At 42.4% G+C, this 20,753-nt stretch overlaps 1 protein-coding gene across 4 annotated transcripts in view; it reads right to left on the bottom strand.

Annotated features, from left to right (window-relative positions):
- The window catches only part of LOC109915688 (COP1-interactive protein 1-like), a 343,206-nt gene that overhangs the window by 43,641 nt on the left and 278,812 nt on the right, over positions 1 to 20,753 (bottom strand). The gene's annotated exons all lie outside the window — the stretch shown is intronic.

Raw genomic sequence — 20,753 nt, 5'->3', positions numbered from 1 at the left:
TAGGAGCCAATCTATTAATTAGATTAGATTAATTATATGGCAGACATTGGTGGGTAGTTGCTGCCTGTGGATGTAAACCGAACACCAGCACGAACCTTTAGGAAAGGTAATCTTTCAGATTGTTAAGGACGTGCAATTGTTACACAGAAACCACTGACTTTCCGAGATTGAGGCTAGTTATTAAAGCAGAATGAGAAATCACGAAGCTAAATGCTCCTTTAAAACAATGCTGTAGAGAGCTTAAATTAACCTGAAGAGAATAAAATCTGATCTTTGCCAACATTTAAAGAAAACAACTGTAATAAAAAGTAAAATTAAGTGAATCCAAAGGATAATAAATCATAAGTTAAAACAACCAATCAAGGGTAGGTGATGGCCTGATGGTATTATTGCTCGACTATTAATCCAGAAACCCAGCAAATATTCTGGGGACCCTGGGTCGAATCCCACCATTGGAGATGGTGGAATCAAAGAGTCTGGAATTAAGAATCTACTGACCACCATGAAATTATTGCTGATTGTTGGAAAAACCCATCCGGTTCACTAATGTCCTTCAGGGAAGGAAATCTGCCACCCTCACCTGGTCTGACCTACATGTAATCCAGACCAACAACAATGTGGTTGACTCTCAATTGCCCTCTGAAATGGCCTAGCAAGCCACTCAGTTGTACCAATTACTACAAAGTCTCAAAGAAATGAGACCGGACGGATCACCTGGCATCAACCTAGGCACCAGGAAAGACAACGGCAGAAACAGCCCTGCTGCCCCTGCAAAGCCCTCTCACTAACACCTGGAAGGTAGTGCCAACATTGGGAGAGCTGTCTCACAAACTAGTTAAGCAACAGCCTGATACAGTCATATTCACAGAATCATACCTTACAGGGAGTGTCCCAGACATCACCATCACCATCCCTATCCCTGTGTATGTCCTGTCCCAGCAGCAGGACAGACCCAGCAGAGGTGGCAACACAATGGTATACAGTCAGGAGGGTGTTGTTCTAGGAGTCAACGTTGACTCCGGGCCCCATGAAGTCTCATGCCTTCAGGTTAAACATGGGCAAGGAAACCTCCTGCTGATTACCTCATACCATCCTTCCTCAGCTGACGAATTGGTACTCCATGTTGAACAACACTTGGAGGAAGCACGGAGGATGGCAAGGGCACAAAATGTACTCTGCGGGCGTGGGATTTCAATGTCCACCACCAAGAGTGGCTTGGCAGCAGTACTACAGATCGGGCTGGTCAGCTCCTAAAGGACATAGCTGCTAGACTGGGTCTTTGGCAGGTGGTGAGGGAACAAACAAGAGGGAAAAACATACTTGACCTCATCCTTACCAATCTGCCAGCTGCAGTTACTGATACTGTCATGGACAGATGCAAGAGTGACCATCGCACAGTCCTTCACATTGAGAATGACTTCCATCATGTTGTGTGGTATAGTCACCAAGCTAAATGGGACACACTTCGCACAGATCTAGCGACTCAAGACTGGGCATCCACGAGGCGCTGTGGGCCATCAACAGCAGCAGAATTACACTTCAGCACAATCTATAACCTCATGGCATGGCATATCCCCCACTCAACAGTTACCATGAAGCCAGGGGATCAACTCTGGTTCAACGGAGAGTGCATGAGGGCATGCCAGGAGCAGCACCAGGCATACCTGAAGATGAGGTATCAACCTGATGAAGCCAACAAACAGGACTACTTGCACAGTGAAAGCAGCAAGTGATAGACAGAGCTAAGTGATCCCACAACCAATGGATCAGATTGAAGCTCAGCAGTCCTGTTACATCCTGTCGTGAATGGTGGTGGACAATGAAACAACTCACTGGAGGAGGCGGCTCCACAAATATCCCCATCTTTAATGATGGAAGAGTCCTGCACATCAGTGCAAAAGATAAGGCTGAAGCATTCGCAGCAACCTTCAGCCACAAGTGCCTAATACATGATCCATTTTGGCTTTCTCCGGTGGTCCTCAGCATTTCAGATATCAGTCTTCAGCCAATTCGATTCACTCCATGCGATATCAAAAAAATAGCTGGAGACACTGGATATTGCAAAGGTTATGGGCCCTGTAAACATTCGGCAACAGTACTGAAAGCTTGTGCTGCAGAACTGGCCGCTCCCCTGTTCTAGTACCCGACAATGTGGAAAAGTGCCCAAGTATGTCCTGTATACAAAAAGCAGGACAATTATTAATTAATTACCGCCCCCATCAGTCTACTCTCAATCATCAGCAAAGTGATGGAAAGCGTCATCAACAGTGCTATCACGCAGCAACTGCTCAGCAATAATCTGCTCAGGTGACACCCAGTTTGGGTTCTGCCAGGGCCATTCCCCTCATGATCTCATTATAGCCTTTGTTCAAACATGGACAAAAGAACTGAATTCTAGAGGTGAGGGGACAGTGACAGCCCTTGACATCAAGGCTGCATTCGACAGAGTGTGGCATCAAGGAAAACTAGAATCAGTGGGTATCAGGGGGCAAACTCTCCAGTGGTTGGAGTCATTCCTGACACATAGGAAGATGGTAGTGGTTGTTGGAGGTCAATCATCTTAGCTCCAGGACATCTCTGCAGGAGTTCCTCAGGGTAGTGTCCTCAGCCCAATCATCTTCAGCTGCTTCGTCAATGACCTTCCCTCCATCATAAGGTCAGAAGTGGGGATGTTCGTCAATGAGCGCACAATGTTCAGCACCAGTCATGACGCCTCAGATACTGAAGCGGTCCTCGTTCAAATGCAACAAGATCCGGACAATATCCAGGCTTGGGCTGACATGTGGCAAGTGATATTCACGCCACACAAATGCCAGGCTATGACCAACACCAATAACAGACAACTTAACCACCATCCCTTGACATTCAATAGTGTTAACATCACTGAATCCCCCACTATCAACATCCTGGGGGTTATCACTGACTAGAAACTCAACTGGACTCACTGCATAAACACATTGGCTACAAGAGCAGGTCATAAGCTAGGAATATTGCAGCGGGTAACTCACCTGCTGACTCTTTGAAACCTGTCCACCATGTACAAGGCAAAAGTTAGGAGTGTGATGGAATACTCTCCACTTGCCTGGATGAGTGCAGCCCTAACAACACTCAAGAAGCTTAACACCATCCAGGTCAAAGCAGCCTGCTTGATTGGTACTATATCCATAAGCATCCACTCCCTCCACCACCGATGCTCAGTAGCAGCAGTATGTACTATCCACAAGATGCACTGCAGAAATTCACCAAAGATCCTCAGATAGCACCTTCCAAACCCATGACCACTTCCATCTAGAAGGGCAAAGGCACGAGATATATGGGAACACCACCACCTCCAAGTTCCCCTCCAAGCCACTCACCATCCTGACTTGGAAATACATTGCTGTTCCTTCACGATCACTGGGTCAAAATCCAGGAATTCCCTCCCCTAATGGCATTGTGAGTCAACCTACAGCTGGTGGACTGCAGTGGTTCAGGAAGGTAGCTCACCACCACCTTCTCAAGGGCAACTAGGAAAGAGGACCTGTTCAGAGATTATCATGAGCTAGGAACCAAATTAAAGAATAGGTCCTCAAGGGTTATAATCTCTGGATTACTGCCCGAGCCACGTGCTAATTGGCATAGGAACAAGAGAATAAGGAAAGTAAACACGTGGCTAAGAGAGAGTGGTGCGGGAAAGAGGGGTTCCTTTTCATGGGGCACTGGCATCAATAGGGAGGGCATGGTGAAACTTGCCCTGGTGGGAAACAAAGCAGCAGGATAACATATGTAGTGATGGATACAACTAAGTGGAAAAATGTGAAAGAAATGACAAGGAAGGAAAATTCAGGAAAGGTTATCAAAGTCTCCAGCACAGACACAAATAGGACAGAGTGTTTAGAAAAGGCTAGCAATCAAACACTGGAAAAACGAATGAAAATGAGAAGAGGGAGGGTTAATACAGGACTGAAGGTGTTATATCTGAATGCACGCAGTATAAGGAATAAGGTAAATGAGCTTGTGGCGCAGATCGAAACTGGCAGGTACAACGTGGTAGGCATCACGGAGACGTGGCTTCAAGGGGATCAGGTCTGGGAACTGAATATCCAAGGATATACATCCTATCGAAAAGATAGGCAGGTGGGCCGAGGGGGTGGGGTTGCCTTATTGATGAGAAATGAAATTAAATCAATAGGAAGAAATGAAGTAGGGTCAGATGGTGTAGAATCTGTGTGTGTAGAATCTGTGTGGGTAGAATTGATGAACCGCAAAAGGTGAAAAAACCATAGTTGGGGCTGTGTACAGGCCTCCAAACAGTAGTCAGGAGCTGGGGCACAGTATGCACCAGAAAATAGAAAAGGTGTGTAAGAAAGGCAAAGTCACAGTGATCATGGGGATTTCAATATGCAGGGGGACTGCGAAAATCATGTTGGTAGTGGATTGCGAGAAAAGGAGTTTGTGGAATGTCTACGAGATGACTTTTTGGAGCAGCTCATGGTGGAGCCCACAAGGGAACAGGCAATATTGAATTTAGTGGTGCAATGAGGCAGACTTGATGAGGGAGTTTAAGGTAAAGGACCCCTTAGGAGGCAGTGATCATAATATGATCGAATTTACTCAGCAATTTGAGAGGGAGAAAATATAATCAGAGGTAATGGTATTACAGCTGAATAAAGGCGACTACAGAGCTATGAGGGAGGAGCTGGGCAGAACTGACTGGAAGAGGAGCCTAGCTGGAAAGAGAGTGGAACAGCAATGGCAGGAGTTTCTAGGAGTAATTCAGGAGACACGCAAAAATTCATGCCGAGGAAAAAGCAGCATGGTACAGGGAGGATGACGCAACCATGGCTGACTATGGAAATCAGGGATAGCATAAACGCAAAAGAGAAAGCATATGATGTGGTGAAGGGCAGTGGGAAACCAGAGGATTGGGAAGCTTACAAAGGCCAACAAAAGATGAAATAAGGAGGGAGAAGATTAAGGAGGGTAAGCTAGCCAGTAATATAAATGAAGACTGTAAGAGTTTCTTTAGATATATAAAGGGCAAAAGAGAGGCAAAAGTGGACATTGGACCACTGGGAAATGACGCTGGAGAGATAGTAGTGGGGAACAAGGAAATGGCCGAGGAACTGAATAATTACTTCGTGTCAGTCTTCACGGTGGAAGACACGAATAATATCCCAAAAATTCAAGAGTCAGGGGGCAGAGCTGAGTATGGTGGCCATCACCAAGGAAAAGGTGCTAGTAAAACTGATTGGCCTGAAGGTGGATAAATCACCTGGACCAGATGGACTACACCTCAGAGTTCTCAAGGAGATAACTGAAGAGATAGTGGAAGCGTTAGTGGTGATCTTTCAGGAATCGCTAGAGTTAAGGAGGGTCCCAGAGGACTGGAAAATCTCTAACGTGACACCCCAATTTAAAAAGGGAGTAAGGCAAAAGATGGAAAATTACAGGCCGATTAGCCGAACCTCGGTTGTGGGTAAGATTTTGGAGTCCGTTGTGAAGGATGAGATTTCTGAATATTTGGAAGTGTATAGTAAAATAGGGCAAAGTCAGCATGGTTTCATCAAGGGGAGCTCACGCTTGACAAATTTGCTAGAATTCTTTGAGGAAGTAACGAGCAGGGTAGACCAAGGAGAGTCAGTGGATGTTATCTACCTGGACTTTAAGAAGGCCTTTGATAAGGTGCCACACAGGAGGCTGCTGAGTAAGATAAGGGCCCATGGTGTTAGAGGCAAGGTGCTAGCACGGACAGAAGATTGGCTGTCAGGCAGAAAGCAGAGTGGGGGGGATAAAGCGGTCTTTTTCAGGATGGCAACCGGTGACAAGTGGAGTTCCGCAAGGGTCACTGCTGGGACCACAACTTTTCCCTTCGTATATTAATGATCTAGATGAAGGAACTGTGGGGATTCTGGCTAAGTTTGCAGACTTTACAAAGATAGGCAGAGGGACAAGTAGTATTGAGGAGGTGGTGAGGCTGCAGAAGGACTTGGACAGGTTAGGAGAGTGGGCAAAGAAGTGGCAGATAGAGTACAATGTGGGAAAGTGAGAGGTCATGCCCTTTGGTAACAGGAATAAAAGCATGGACTATTTTCTAAATGGGGAGAAAATTCAGAAGTCTGAAGTGCAAAGAGACTTGGGAGTTTTAGTCCAGGATTCTCTTAAGGTAAACTTGCAGGTTGAGTCAGTAGTCAGGAAGGCAAATGCAACGTTGGCATTTATTTTGAGAGGACTTGAATATAAAAGCAGGGATGTACTACTGAGGCTTTATAAGGCTCTGGTCAGGCCACATTTGGAGTATTGTGTACAGTTTTGGGCCCCATATCTCAGGAAGGATGTACTGGCCCTGGAGCGGGTTCAGAGGAGGTTCACGAGAATGGTCCCAGGAATGGAAAGCTTAACATATGAGGAACGTTTGAGGACTCTGGGACTATACTCAGTGGAGTTTACAAGGATGAGGGGGGATCTAATTGAAACTTTCAAAATACTGAATGGCCTGGACAAAGTACTTCCATTGATAGGAGAGCCTAGGACCCGAGGGCACAGCCTTAGAGTAAAGGGAAGACCTTTTAGAACGGAGATAAGGACAAGCTACTTCAGCCAGAGTGTGGTAATTCTATGGAATTCACTGCCACAGAAGGCTGTGGAGGCCAGGTCATTGAGTACATTTAAGATGGAGATAGATAGGTTCTTGATTATCAAGGGGATCAAGGGTTATGGGGAGAAAGCAGGAGAATGGGGTTGAGGAACTTATCAGCCATGACTGAATGGCGGAGCAGACTCTGTGGGCCGAATGGCCTAATTTCTACTCCTATGTCTTTATGATCTAACGAGGATAGGCATGAAATGCTGGCCATCCAGTGATGCCCACACCCCACAAATGAATGGAAAAAGAAATTCTTATTAGTAAGAAGGGAGGAATGTGACAATTACATGAAATAAGACTAGGTAAAATGTAAGCACCAACACTTATCCTGAGAAAAATAAACTGTTAAATTTACCAAGCTACAAGGTGAAAATGAAAACTCCGTTACGTGCACCGTCTTGAAAATAAACATCCACTTTGGTTTTAATTATTTAATAAGACATTACATAAAAGATGGTGGCAGATAAAATATAGTGTGGAGAAATGTGAATTTTTTAAAAAATGAGATACTAGTAAATGTTGGTACTTAGAGGGATTTGGAGGTGGTTACAAATGAATCACAAAGTGTACATGTAGCCACAACAAAAGATAAAATGAAAATGCCAAGGGGTTTGGTGTATGAAGAGCAAGGAAGTTTTGCTGCAAGTACATTGGGCCATAATCAAGAGTACTGCCTTCATTCGGCTCCCTGCACAAAGAAACCAACCTGTCTTGAAAAGGTGCAATAAAGGTTCAATGGACTGATTCTTGGGACTGGTTGGAGATATGAGGACAGCTGGAGTAGAGTAGGGCTATTTTCTCTGAAATTTAGAAGAGGGAGGGATTTCATTGAAACGTATAAAACTCTGAGGTCAGGCCAGGCTAAATGCCAAGGAGCTATTTTCCAATAATGGGAGAATCTAGCACTCCAGGAAAACAGAGTCCTGTTATTTAGTTCTCAGAAGTAAAGAAAGCTCCTCACCTAATGTGCTGTGAATCCTTAGAATTCTTAACCCAGACAACTATAGATGCTTAGTTAATAAGTAAATACAAGAAACAGATACGGAGATTTGATGGTTAGATCAGGAAAAGAAGTAGAATATAAAGGCAATGTGAAGAAACTGAAACAAGATAGTAAAATATCTGAATTTCAGTTCTACAAGGAGGAGAAACCACCTTTAATTTAAGAAAGGAAGTGAATAGAATATTTATAAGAATTGCAACTTCAATATCCATACACTTCTTTTTATTAAATACTCTTGCTTAAACACGGATGGGGTTAGGAAACAAGCTGGGTGGTGTATTGAGTTATGTAGTGACAGGTACTTGAGTCAGTGGCTAACCTCAGGTGATTATGCCACTTCATCAAGCCTGAACTAGTTTAATTAACAGCAAGGATCCAAAAACTCCTCCAAGCTGGTTCCAAATGAAGTAAACAGTATGCTGTGTTTACATAAGACCTCTTTTTAAAATCTTACAAGAAACAAGAGGATGTAGATATTAATCATTCTTAGTAACCAAACTTCAGACAGTGTTACGAACTCTTCTGCTTTAATGTGTGTATATGAGGATTAGTAACTACCTAACAAGAACATTGTGATCCCAGATATTTTAGCTTTTACTTAAAATGATTTTAAAATCATCCAGCTGTAGACCAAGATAAAATTAACATTTTATGCCAACCTATGTATTTTTATAAGAGTCAAAAGTCCTGGAAGAAAGGTTTCCACTTTCCCAATTTGAACAAGATCTTAAAAAATGCACACACTACAATTTTGCAATACGTAGTAAAGAATGGATACTGGTGGGGTTTGATGAAATGGGCGACTTGTTGGGCTGAAATGCCTATGTTAATTTTCAATTGTCTCCAACCTATTCTTTCTGCACTAGGTGTAGGAAACAGTAATCAAATTCTAAACATTTTTATTGTACTTAATTTCACTTTATTTGATTTTACTCATGGGGGCAGAAAGATAGGACAAACAACTATTGGACATTGCTCTTTGTGGAACACTTTACTGTAGTATAAGTCAAGTATAGTACTACTTTCGTGGCAAAAAGCTAAGCAACTCGATTTCAACCATCATTTCAAAGCAAAGAGAAGCAAAGAGCTAAGTTTTTGTAGGAAGTTGGTGAACTACATCAAAAAGCTAAAATGGCAGATACAAATTTTAATTCTCACTAGTTCAGGTTACCAATGATCTCAACACAATCATCTCCCAGGCTTCATTTAAAATCTTCTCAGGAAACGTTTTCAAAAATCAAAGTCCAGTGGTATCAACTCTCAGTATCCCAGTATTAGAGGTTCCAATTGGTAGACTGCTTCATTGAACAAGGCATATTACACTTCTACTTTCTCTATCTATAGGCCTCTATTACTAAGGGCCACAGATTCGAAAATGCTTGTGGGGTGTGGTCCACTGAAGTTTATTTTATATTTCTTACTAATTGTTGGTATAAGACTGTACAAGTCTTCATGCAACTGTACAATGTGCTGAGAAACCACATCAGGAGCACCAAGGACAGTTCTGTCCCCTTATTTAAGAGAAGATATTATTTCACTGAAGGCAGTTCAAAGAAGGTTCACTAGGATGATCCTCAATGTGGAGGGATTGAGGATATGAGCAAAGATTGGGACTTTGCTCACTGGACTTCAGAAGAATGAGAAATAATATCATTGAAGCATACAGGATTCTTAAGGTGCTTGACAGGGTAAATGGCTTGACAGGATGTTCTCCCTCATGGGAGAGTCTAGGACCGGAAGAGCATGGTCTCACAATAAAGGGGCATCGATTTAAATTGAGATGAGGAGGACTTTCTTTTGAGAGGGTTGAATGTTTTTGGAACTCTTTGCCATAGAGAGCTGAGGAGGCAGAGTTTATTGTGTTTTTAAGACCGAGTTAGATAAAGTCATGATCAGTCGGAGAATCAAAGACAAGAAGAATATCAGACCAAGCATGATTCTATTGAATGGTGGAGCGGGCTCAAGGGGCTGAACATCTTATTTCCGATTTGTTATGGTCTTATGCTCCTCAAAATGGAAACTCTTATTCTGTCATTCCTCTTGATATTGTAATATTGTTATATTTGTCTACATAACAGAAACTGCACTTAACTGTGTGGTGATTGATATAGATGGATTCTGGTTTCCTGATTCAGTTAGAAAGACATAGAAATAGGATTAAGTAACACATGATAGACATCTATACAATAGTTTCAACAAAATCTGCATGACACAAAATCCCAGCATGGTTAAAGCTACTTGGCCCAACAAGTCCATGCTTGCTTTTTGCAAGTACAACTCAGTTACTCCAAATCCCCTGCCCCTTCCCTATAACTATGCAAGATTTTGGTTTTTATGGTTCAAATAATTATTTAATTCCATTTTGAAATTTGCAAGTGAACCTGGCTTCACCATCCTCTCCATTCCAAGTCGTAACCATTTGTGTGAAACAATTTTTTCCTCACAATTCATTTCCTTCTTCTGCTAAATCTGTGTTCTTTGGTTCCTGACACCTTCATCAACAGCTTCTCTGTCTATTCTATCTAAACATGTCATTATTTTGAGCACCTTGGTTAATTCTTCTAAGCAGAACAACCCTAGCTTCTGTAATTTATCCATGTAACTGAAGTTCCTCATCACTAGAATCATTCATGAATCATTTTTGTACCTCTAAACTCTTCATATTGTTTCTAAAATGTAATGCCAAGAATTAGACATAATTGTCCAGCTGAGGATGAAACACTATTTTAAAAAGGCTAATTAACTTTTCTGCTTTTGTACTCAATGTCTCTGCTTATGGGCGACAAGGTGGTTCAGTGGTTAGCACAACTGCCTAACAGTGCCAGGAACCCGAGTTCGATTCCACCCTCGGGTGACTGTCTGTGTCGAGTTTGCACGTTCTCCCAGTGTCTGCGTGGGTTGTCTCTGGGTGCTCCGGTTTCCTCCCACAGTCCAAAGATGTGCAGGCTAGGTGGATTGGCCATGCTAAATTGCCCGTCGTGTTCAGGGATGTGTAGTTTAGGTGGGTTACAGGGGGAATGGGTCTGAGTGGGATGCGTTGAGAGTTGGTGTGGACTTGTTGGGCCGAAGGGCCTGTTTCCACACTGTAGGGATTCTATGATTCTATGATCTATAAAGCCCAGGATCCAGTACGTTTTAACCACATTTGGAACCTTCCAATGATTTGTGCACATATACCCTCAGTTGTCTCTACTCCCTTTTAGGATTATATCCTTTAGTTTATATTGTCTCTCCTAATATTTCCTATTGAAAGGTAATGCGTCGCATTTTTCGAAATTAAATTTCATCTGCCACGTGTCAGCCTATTTCACCAGACTGTCCTCAAAGATTCTGATGACCTTCCTCAAAAGTACCCACTACTCAAGTTGTATACCATATCTCTCAAGAAAGAAATGTGAATGATGGACAGCGGAAGATTTGAAAGTGGAAAGCAGCTATATTTCTCAATATACTATCTGCAAAATCAATTTCATAACAATAGCCAGGAAACTGAAGAGCAATGAAGACATTTAAAAGCCAGACCATGTTGAATATTTCTTCTACTCATGAGCTTCTGTCAGCAAAGTTCATACGCAAAAACTTTTGCTGCTTTCCTCACGACGAACAGTCCATAATCTGAACTTTGGAAAAGCATATTCAGCCTATCAATTCAATTCTCCATAACGCTAAACATAAAATTAGCCCTAATTATTAACTTGGTGCTGATTGTGAGAAATCCATATAAAGAATCCTCCTCACACCTCATTCGTTCAAGGCTTTAATCCATTTTAAATTAAAGAATACTAGGCCTCCAACATGGGGCAGCTTAGATTTTAAGTACTGTGGGTGAAGCACATCAAGTACTTTTATCAAAAAATTGTTTTTGTCTGAGAATTGCTATTCAAACAAACTGGTGCGCATATTCATAGTTGTACCTGTCAAAACACTAACATTAAAGGTCCAAATATCTTTTGGCCACTTTGTTTACCCAGCTACCTTTGCAAATGAAATATTTTTCCACTCCATCCTCTGTAAATCTAGCCACTAAATGTACATTTCTACTTAAATCAAATTCCTAATTGAAATCAGACTCATGCTCAGAACTATTACCTTTTATTCTTCCATTATTCTAAGCCATGTCTCAGTTAACTGTTTAAGATGACCAGATCTCTTTGGAGTTCAAGCTTTTTAAATATCACCTTCCATTGAACTTCTGTGTTTCTCTATTTGTTTTTCTTCACTGTTCGCTCTCCCTTTCAAGCCTTATTTCCAGTTCTCTTTTCCTTTCTTTAACCTCCCTTCCCACTTCTATTTTCTTCTCTTCAATGGTAGCTAACCACAACAATTGAAGACAAAATCTTACAAGCCAGACTTTCTTTCTGGGATTTAACTTGTTGAATGTTATGATCACCTGGGATCATAACAAAGTGGGATTGTTTGCAGGGTCAAAATTTATTGAACTTGAGACAGGTTGGTGTTCCTTTTAAAGAAACAAAAATGTGGAGGTACTGGACATTAAACCAGAGTAATGCAGTGATGTTTAATATATGGATTAGAATTCCAATTCAAGTCTTTTCATTTTGAAAGAATTTATCATTTCTAGCTGAATCTTCCCTAATTCTAGCAATGACTACATCATGTTCAAGCTTCTTTCCTTTTAATTCAAAAGGCTAACTAATTACTTGAAGCATCCTTACAGGATCCTGCTTTTATTACTACCTTCAATTTATCTGCTAACTCTTCAGTTTAGCCCTAAAGATTTCAAATAATCCACTATCACGTCTTCTACTTCCTCAAAAGTCTTGGCAAAATTCAAAACCATTTAACTTAGTGCCGAGTTCAAATAGATTATATCTTGGCTGCTATAAGGGCCTGAACCTGCACCTCCAATTTATGCTTACTAAGTGACTGTGTTTCTTTAAAGCAGAATTCCCTCATTTAACTTGGCTGGTTTTAATCTGGAGATATATTTACAGAGTTCCATTCCATTTCCCTTTTGATGTTTCTGCAGATACTCACAAACAATACAATCTCAAAGATAATCCCCACCTTCATTTCACTATCATAATTTCAATACTCTCTCCCGTTTCCTTCAACAAATCCAAGAAGTTGAAGAGAATTCTCTGTCAAAAAGATTGAGGCCATCCAATCAGCTGCTTGTTGTTTCCCCCCACCTTCCACAGACTAAACGTCAAAGATTCATCCTTCCCCTTACCCTTCCTCATTCAGTAGACCTTTCTGCAGCCTTTGTCATGGTTGATGCCTCTATCCTCATTTAGCATTGGGTGGGATTACACCTGCCTGCTTCCCTTTTTATCTATCCAGTCGCAGCCTGTGAACAATGAGCAAATGCTTCTCATCACACCTCCAATCCAGTACCTGTTGTCTTCCAGGATCTGTTCCATGCGCCCTTCCAATTTCTGTTCCGAGCAATATCACCTGAAAATACGTTAGTGTCCACATATATACTGACAATACCTAATTCTACCTCCTCTCCACGCCACTTGATCTCAGATTGCTTCTCCTACATTTAGACTTGGATGAGCTGAATATTTCTTCAATTAAAGTTATTATCTCAATCCCTGTCGGAGCTGCTGACCCCCCTCCCACTCCCGAGCAATTACCTGAAACCAAAACAGACTATTCACAACCTTAGTATACAATTTTACTGGGATGGGAATCCACCATGTACCTGCTCCACCATCCCCGAAATGTCACCCAAGTCTGTTCCTACATCAGCTCATTTGCTGCTGAATTCCTTTGTTACTTTCGAGATTTACCTAGATGAACATACACCTAGCCAGCCTTCTATTTCCTACCCTCAAATGCATCCAAACTCTGTTGGCCATATCTTTGAGCGTACCAATTCTATTTTAACCGTCAGCTCTACACTCACTGAACTACTGTGTTAAGGAGCATCTAGATTCTAAAATTCTGTTCCTTCCTATCAAATTCCTCTCTGATCTCACCTCTTCCTGTCTCTGTAATTTCTTCCAGCCCTACACTCTCAAGACATATTTGCATTCCTCCAAGTGTGACCTGTACATCAGCTGCTAAGGCCCTCCAAGTCTGGAATTCCCTCCTTTCACTGCTCTCCCTCACTTTCTTCCTTTAAGATACTTAAAATCCACCTCTTTGGACCAAGCTTTTGGCCATCTGCTCCAATATTTCCTTATGAAGCTTGGTGTTACATTTTGTTTGATAATGCGTTTGTGAAGTATCTTAGGGAATTTTACTGCCTTAAAAGATGCTATACAAATACAAACTGTTCAATTTGTTGGACTGTTCAACAATACTAGAGTGTATTCAGCCAAAATATGAAATCGTTTAATATTCGAGTCCAATTAAGGAAGTCATCTTTTTCATGGATAACAATTAATGCTATTTTAAAATGCGCAATGTGAAAAAGTAAGCAAACTATTTTTACAATTGAAACTTTAACACTGCGTGAACATTTTACTTCCCTTAATTTTTTTTTTATTTTGGTTTTGTTCCTTGAATTCAGGTCACAATACCTGATGAGTTCACCTACAGCAAACATTATTGTTCTTTCCTTAGTGGGGTGTGGCATGGGGTTCAAAACGTAGACAGAAGAGTCCTTTCACGTTCAGCTGACCAGCTTGAAATATTCAGCGATAAAGCATGACTGCCTAGCTTAGGAGTGGCTCAAACTTCTAAACTTTAAGATGCACAAATAATATTCAAACATTCATGAGTGGCAAGACAAGGATTATATTTAGACACTTTTTATTACTATCGCGCACACAGCTGTGAGGGAGTACGTTTAGCAAAAATATAAGGGCATGGAAAGTAATCAGATCACTATGATCTAAGTGAATGGCAGAACAAGTTTGAGAAGCCAAGTGGCTTACTTCTACTCCTATTTCATTTGTTCTTAAAAGCAAATTCTATGAAAGATATAGGCATGGAAGAATGTTTACAAAATGTATTTTTTAAAATTCATTTGTGGAATGTCGGCATTGCTGCCTGGCCAGAATTTAGCGCGTAGCCCTAGTTGCCCTTAAGGTGGTAGTGAGCTGCCTTCTTGAACCACTGCAGTTCACCTGGAATTCCAGGATTTGGACCCAGTGACAGTGAAGGAACTGCAATATATTTCCAAGTCAGCATGTCGAGTGGCTTGGAGGGGAACTTGGAGGTGGTGGTGTTCCCATGTACTTGCTGCCCTTGTCCTTCTAAGTGGTCGTGGGTTTGGAAGGTGCTGTCTGAGGATCTTTGGTGAATTTCTGCAGTGCATCTTGTAGATAGTACACACTGCTGCTACTGAGCATCGGCGGTGGAGGGAGTGGATGCTTGTGGATGTTGTGCCAATCAAACGGGCTGCTTTGTCCTGGGTGGACAAGCTTCTTGAATGGTCTTGGGGCTGCACTCATCCAGGCAAGTGGGGAGCATTCCATCACATTCCTGATTTGCGCCTTATAGATTGTGGACAGGCTTTGCAAAGTCAGGAGATAAGTTACTCTCCGCAATATTCGTAGCCTCTGACCTGCTCTTGCAGTCACTGTGTTCATGTGGTGAGTCCAGCTGGGGTTTCTGGTCAATGGTAACTCCCAGGATGTTGATAGTGGGGGATTCAGTGATGGTAGCACCATTGAATATCAAGGAGTGCTGGTTAGATTGTCTCTTATTGGTGATGATCATTGCCTGGCATTTGTTTGGTCTGAATGTTACTTGCCACTTGTCAGTCCAAGCCTGGATATTGACCAGATATTTTGTATTGAATATGGACTGCTTCAGTATTTGAGGAGTCACGAACAGTGCTGAACACAGTGTGATCATCGGCAAACATTCCTGCTTCTGACCTTATGATGGAGGGAAGGTCATTGATGGAGCAGCTGAAGATGGCTGGGCCCAGGACACTATCCTGAGGAGCTCCTGCAGAGATGTCTTGGAGCGGAGATGATTTGACCTCTAACAACCACAACCATCTTCCCATGTGCCAGATATGACTCCAACCACTAGAGAGTTTGTCCCAAAACCCACCGATTCCAGTTTTGCTGGGACTCCTTGATGCCACACTCGATCAAATGCAGCCTTGATGTCAAGGGCTGTCACTCTCATCTCACCTTTGGAATTCAGTTCTCTTGTCCGTGTTTGAACTAATGCTGTAACGAGGTCAGGAGCCGAGTGGCCCTGGCGAAACTCATACTGGGCATTACTGAGCAGGTTATTGCTTAGCAGCTGCTGCTTGATAGCACTATTGATTGATTGATTATTGTCACATGTACCTAAGTACAATGAAAAGATTTGTTTATGAGCTGTACAGGCAGATCATAGTAAACAGGACATTAAGATCATAGGGTGAGGAAAAAAAACTGAACAGAGCTTACAGTTTACATTGCACAGGTCGTATGCTAGGCAAGATCAATGTTAGATCAGCATTATTTGAAGTTAGAGTGTCCATTCATTCATCTAATAAAACAGCACGGAGGAAGCTGTTCTTGAACCTGCTGGTGAGTCTGTTCAAGCTTCTGTATCTTCTGCCTGACAGAGGAGGCTGTAGGACAACACTGTCGAGGTGCAATAGGTCTTTGATGATGTTGGCAGCCTTTCTGCTGCAACTGGCTGAGTAAAATGTAGTCCATGTATGGAAGGTTGGTTTCTGTGACTATTAATGACACCTTCCATTACTTTACTGATGGAGAGTGGATAGATGGGCTGGCAATTGGCTGGGTTGGATCTGTTCTGCTTTTTAGGTACATGTCACGGTTGGGCAATTTTCCACATTGTTGGGTGGATGCCAGACTTCTTCTGAAGAAGGGTCTAGGCCTGAAACGCCAGCTTTCCTGCTCCTCTGATGCTGCTTTGCCTGCTGTGTTCATCCAGCTCTACACCTTGTTATCACTGTACTGGAGCAGCTTAGCTTGGGGAGCAGCAAGCTCTGGAGCACAAGCTTTCAGTACTTTTGCCAGAATGTTGTCAAGGACCGTACCTTTTACAGTATCCAGTGCCTCCAATTTTTCTTGATATTAAGTGCAGTGAATCAAATTAGCTGAAGACTGGTATCTGTAATGCTGGGGACCACTGAAGGAGGCAGAGATGGATCATTCACAGGGTACTTCTAGCTGAAGATTGCTGTGAAAGCTTCAGCTTTATCTTTTGCACTGATGTACCGGGCTCTTCCATCTTGAGGACGGAGAGATTTGTGGAGCCTCCTTCTCCAGTGAGTTGTTTAATTGTGCGCCACGGCTGCCGAGCTTAGATCTGTTGGTTACGGGATCGCTTAGCTCGGTCTATCACTTGCTGCTTCTGCTGTTTTGCGTGCAAGTAGTCCTGTTTGGTGGTTTCACTAGGTTGACCCCTCATCTTCAGCCAAGTCTGATGCTGCTTCTGGCATGCCCTCCTGCACTCTCCATTGAATCAGGGTTGAGTGAGGGATATGTTGGGCCATGAGGTTACAGATTGTGCTGGAGTACAATTCTGCTGCTGTTGATGGCCCACAGCGCCTCATGGATGCCCAGCTTTGCATTGCTAGATCTGTTCTATGTCTGTCCCATTCGGCATGGTGATAGTGCCTTACAATACAATGGAGGTTATTCTCAATCTGCAGGCAGGACTTAGTCTCCACAAGGGCTGTGAAGTGGTCATTCTTACTGGTACAGTCACAGACAGATGCATCTGCAGCTGACAGACTGATAAGTACGAGATCAAGTATGTTTTTCCCTCTTGGTCGTTCCCTCACCACCTGCCGAGCCACTCTTGATGGTGGACATTGAAATCCCCCACCCAGAGCATATTTTGTGCCCTTGCCACCCTCAGTGCTTCCTCCAAAGTGTCGTTCAACATGGAGTACTAATTCATCAACTGAGGGAGGATGGTACGTGGTAGTCAGCAGGTTTCCTTGCCCATGTTCAACCCGAATTTAACCCGAAGCCACGAAACCTCATGAGGTCTGGTGTCAACGTTGAGGACCCCCAAGGCAACTGCCTCCCGTTTATTATAACATAGTGCCTCCACCTCTGCTGGGTCTGTCCTGACGGTGGGACAAGGACATATCCAGGGATTGGTGATGGTGGTGTCTGGGACATAGCCATACTCAGGGATTCCACAAACAATATCAGGCTGTTGGGCTGTTGCTTGACTAATCTGAGAGACAGCTCTCCCAATTTTGGCACTAGTCCCCAGATATTAGTAAGGAGGACTTTGTAGGGTTGACAGGGCTGTTTCTAGCCTTGTCTTTTCTGGTGCCTAGGCTGGTGCCTGGTAATCCATCTGGTTTCATTCCTTTGAGACTTTGTAGTGATTGGTACAACTGAATTGGCTTGCTTGATTTCAGATGGCAATTGAGAGTCAACCACATTACTGTGGGTCTGGAGTCACATGTAGGCCAGCCCAAGTGAGGATGGCAGATTTCGTTCCCTCAAGGACGTTACTGAACCATTTATTTATGCATTTATTTAAGAAAATCAATCCAGAGGTTTTAAAAGGAAAGACTGACTATTCTTGAAGAAAAAACAACTAATTACCTTCGGTTGGGGGGGGAGCTGCATTTAAAGTTACCCTGCTTAGCACTGTTTCACTTTAATTTTGATAAGTTGTTTTGACTGGAAATCTCATTGGGTGTCTTAGATTCATTCTAACATTATTTATGGCAGTACATTACGCAGGCTATTTTATTGGTGCCATGTTGGTGGGACATTGTACTCTGACTAGTGGACTTTTCCTTGTGCTGCATTGCTGCCCAAGGTCTTCAACAGGCTTTTGCCAGAGCCACTGTTCACCCTGGGCCATGATGCAGCTGCTACCCATCCGCATCTCTTTGAACACCTACCTTATCACAGGGCACCAACAACTTTGGAGTTGCACAGTTCCCCAGCCTGCTTGTCCACAACTCTGGCCTGTGGAAGCTTACGGTTTCAGAACTCAGCAGACCTCCCCTCCCTTGAAGTAGTTGCTGAAACAGCAGAGCCCTTGAGTAACAGATTGCACCTCACAGCCAGCAGAATAAGGGAGAACTGCCAAAATCCATTTGGAGCTGCAGCCAGCTACAAGCAGCTGCCACATCAAGCAGTAGCCTGAGTGGACCTTGATGCAGTGGCACTCTGCAAAAAGGGACTTGGCAAACCCCTTAAAAAAGCACTGGCCACAATGCGGCCTGGAACAAGCAAAACCCAGCAAGCAACCTACAAGCTGATGAGTAAATGATCCCCCCAATCATAGGGAGCGGCCAACCCACTCATTCCCCCATCCAAAAACAAAACCTGGCTCCACAGTCAAAGGGTTCACAATAGGAGACATTAAAGTAAAAGGTTATTTTATACAAGTATTAACAATTGTTGCATTTACTAATGGAGAAATTGAACAAGTTAAAGTGCAGGTGGGTACTGTATTTCAATTTAGAGGTAACAGGTGTGATGTGTGAACATTTTTCTCTAAGCCCCGACACAATCTAACTCCAATTTTAGCAGAGTCCCACAAAAACGTTTCCCATGGCGTCTTTCATTTAAAAGTTGCGATTTTTCAGGAACGCAACCTTGGATTTATTTGAGGACACCCTGCATTAAACAACAAACTTGAATCAATGTACCTGTGTCCCAGCGTACTAATTATATCAATCGTCAATTCGTCTGATCTGTATTAAACCTACAATCAGAAAACTCCCTTTTCAGACAAGGTAGTTTATAGAGCTGGAGATGTTGCTGCAAAATAGCATTGATCAATTCATACTGCCCTTCAGTTGACCAATAGGAAACTATGGAAGTAATCTCGTGACATGCTGGGGTAGAGGCTGGATCAATCATGCACTCACTGAATAAAGTCAAGACGAGCTGAAACAAATCCTAGACCTTACTTGTAATCTCCACCCTCCTCGCAATGCTGCTGCTTGTTTTCCTACCCTGTGTGGCTGATGCTGCACCCAGCTGTTTACCTCCATCTAATCTGAAACAGTTCTGCAGCACAAGAAATAAGTGGCATTCTATCTGTAAAAGGATGGTTGGTCGCCCACCTGTAGCAGAACTTGTTGCTGCAATAGGCAAATGAGGGGGAAAAAAATTGCATCTACATAATCTCGCCATAGAAAAAGCAGTTAAGTATTTAATTTTTTAAAAAGTTTTCAAAATTTTTTAGTGGGATCCTTTTGAAGATTACACAAAAACAAATCACTTGTATTGCAAATCTGCTTGATAGCAGAAATCATGAACAAGGTCTGATCTGTTGCTCCAGCGTTGGTTACAGACTGCAGAGAGAACGTGTGGAAGCAGAATAATAACCTACATCTTTTAAAAAGAAGTAACAAATTGATTTTCTATTAATCATGTCCAGGCACATTACTGAGCATTTTAGATAATCTAAGGCTTGAAGGTATGGTGGGTTGTTACTCATTGTGACTGTGATCCAAGGTAGAAGTATGGAAAACCTACAATAATCTAGTTTTAAAATTCAAAAACTCAACTGTGTCAGTAAAGTTTCCTTGATCCATCTGTCAGATTATAAAACCTGTGTGCTTGTGGTGCAGTGATCGTGTCCCCACCCCTGAGCCAGAAGGCCTGGGTTCAAGTTCCACTTCTGAAGCAGGTGGAACAGGTTGATTAACCTCTAAATTATTCTCATAAAACTTGTTACAATCATAGCAAGATAGGATCTTTTAAAACGCGTGTTCTACAATAACATTTACTCTGGCCCATTGTACTTTGTTGGGACAATACAATGTTGAATGTAACAAAATTTTCAAATTAGATTGGTTTAATGTTTTTGATTAAACAACCTAGGTGATTAATAGGACAAAGGTGACAGCACAAACCTTTCTCTTTCCCTGAAATAGTGGGGTATGTTCTAGGAGTGGAGCAAGAAATAATAACAATAGAAGGTGGTGCACATGGGATTTACTTCACTTAAAATGCCTCTTAACTTGTGTGCAATAGCTATGAATTTAAAGTTCTGCCACACTGATACCACCCAGGATTTCTTTTGCTCAAACTTCAATCTTGATTTAATTAATCAAAGGTTGAAATTTAGTTATGCTCCAAGATCATCAACCATCAAGAATTATTCCACTGTGGACTTTTGCTACACTCATGAAATCTAATACGGGCATTAAGCCATTAAATTGAATTTTGGTCACAAGATTAAGCAGCTTTAGCCCTATTATTATATTTCTGGACACTTTCCAGATAATGGAAGAAGTAT

This window comes from Rhincodon typus, chromosome 23 (assembly GCF_021869965.1).
Source record: "Rhincodon typus isolate 14 chromosome 23, sRhiTyp1.1, whole genome shotgun sequence".
NCBI lineage: Eukaryota > Metazoa > Chordata > Chondrichthyes > Orectolobiformes > Rhincodontidae > Rhincodon > Rhincodon typus.
The sequence above is the reverse complement of the archived record's forward strand: the minus strand, read 5'-3'. Positions and strand labels throughout refer to the sequence as shown.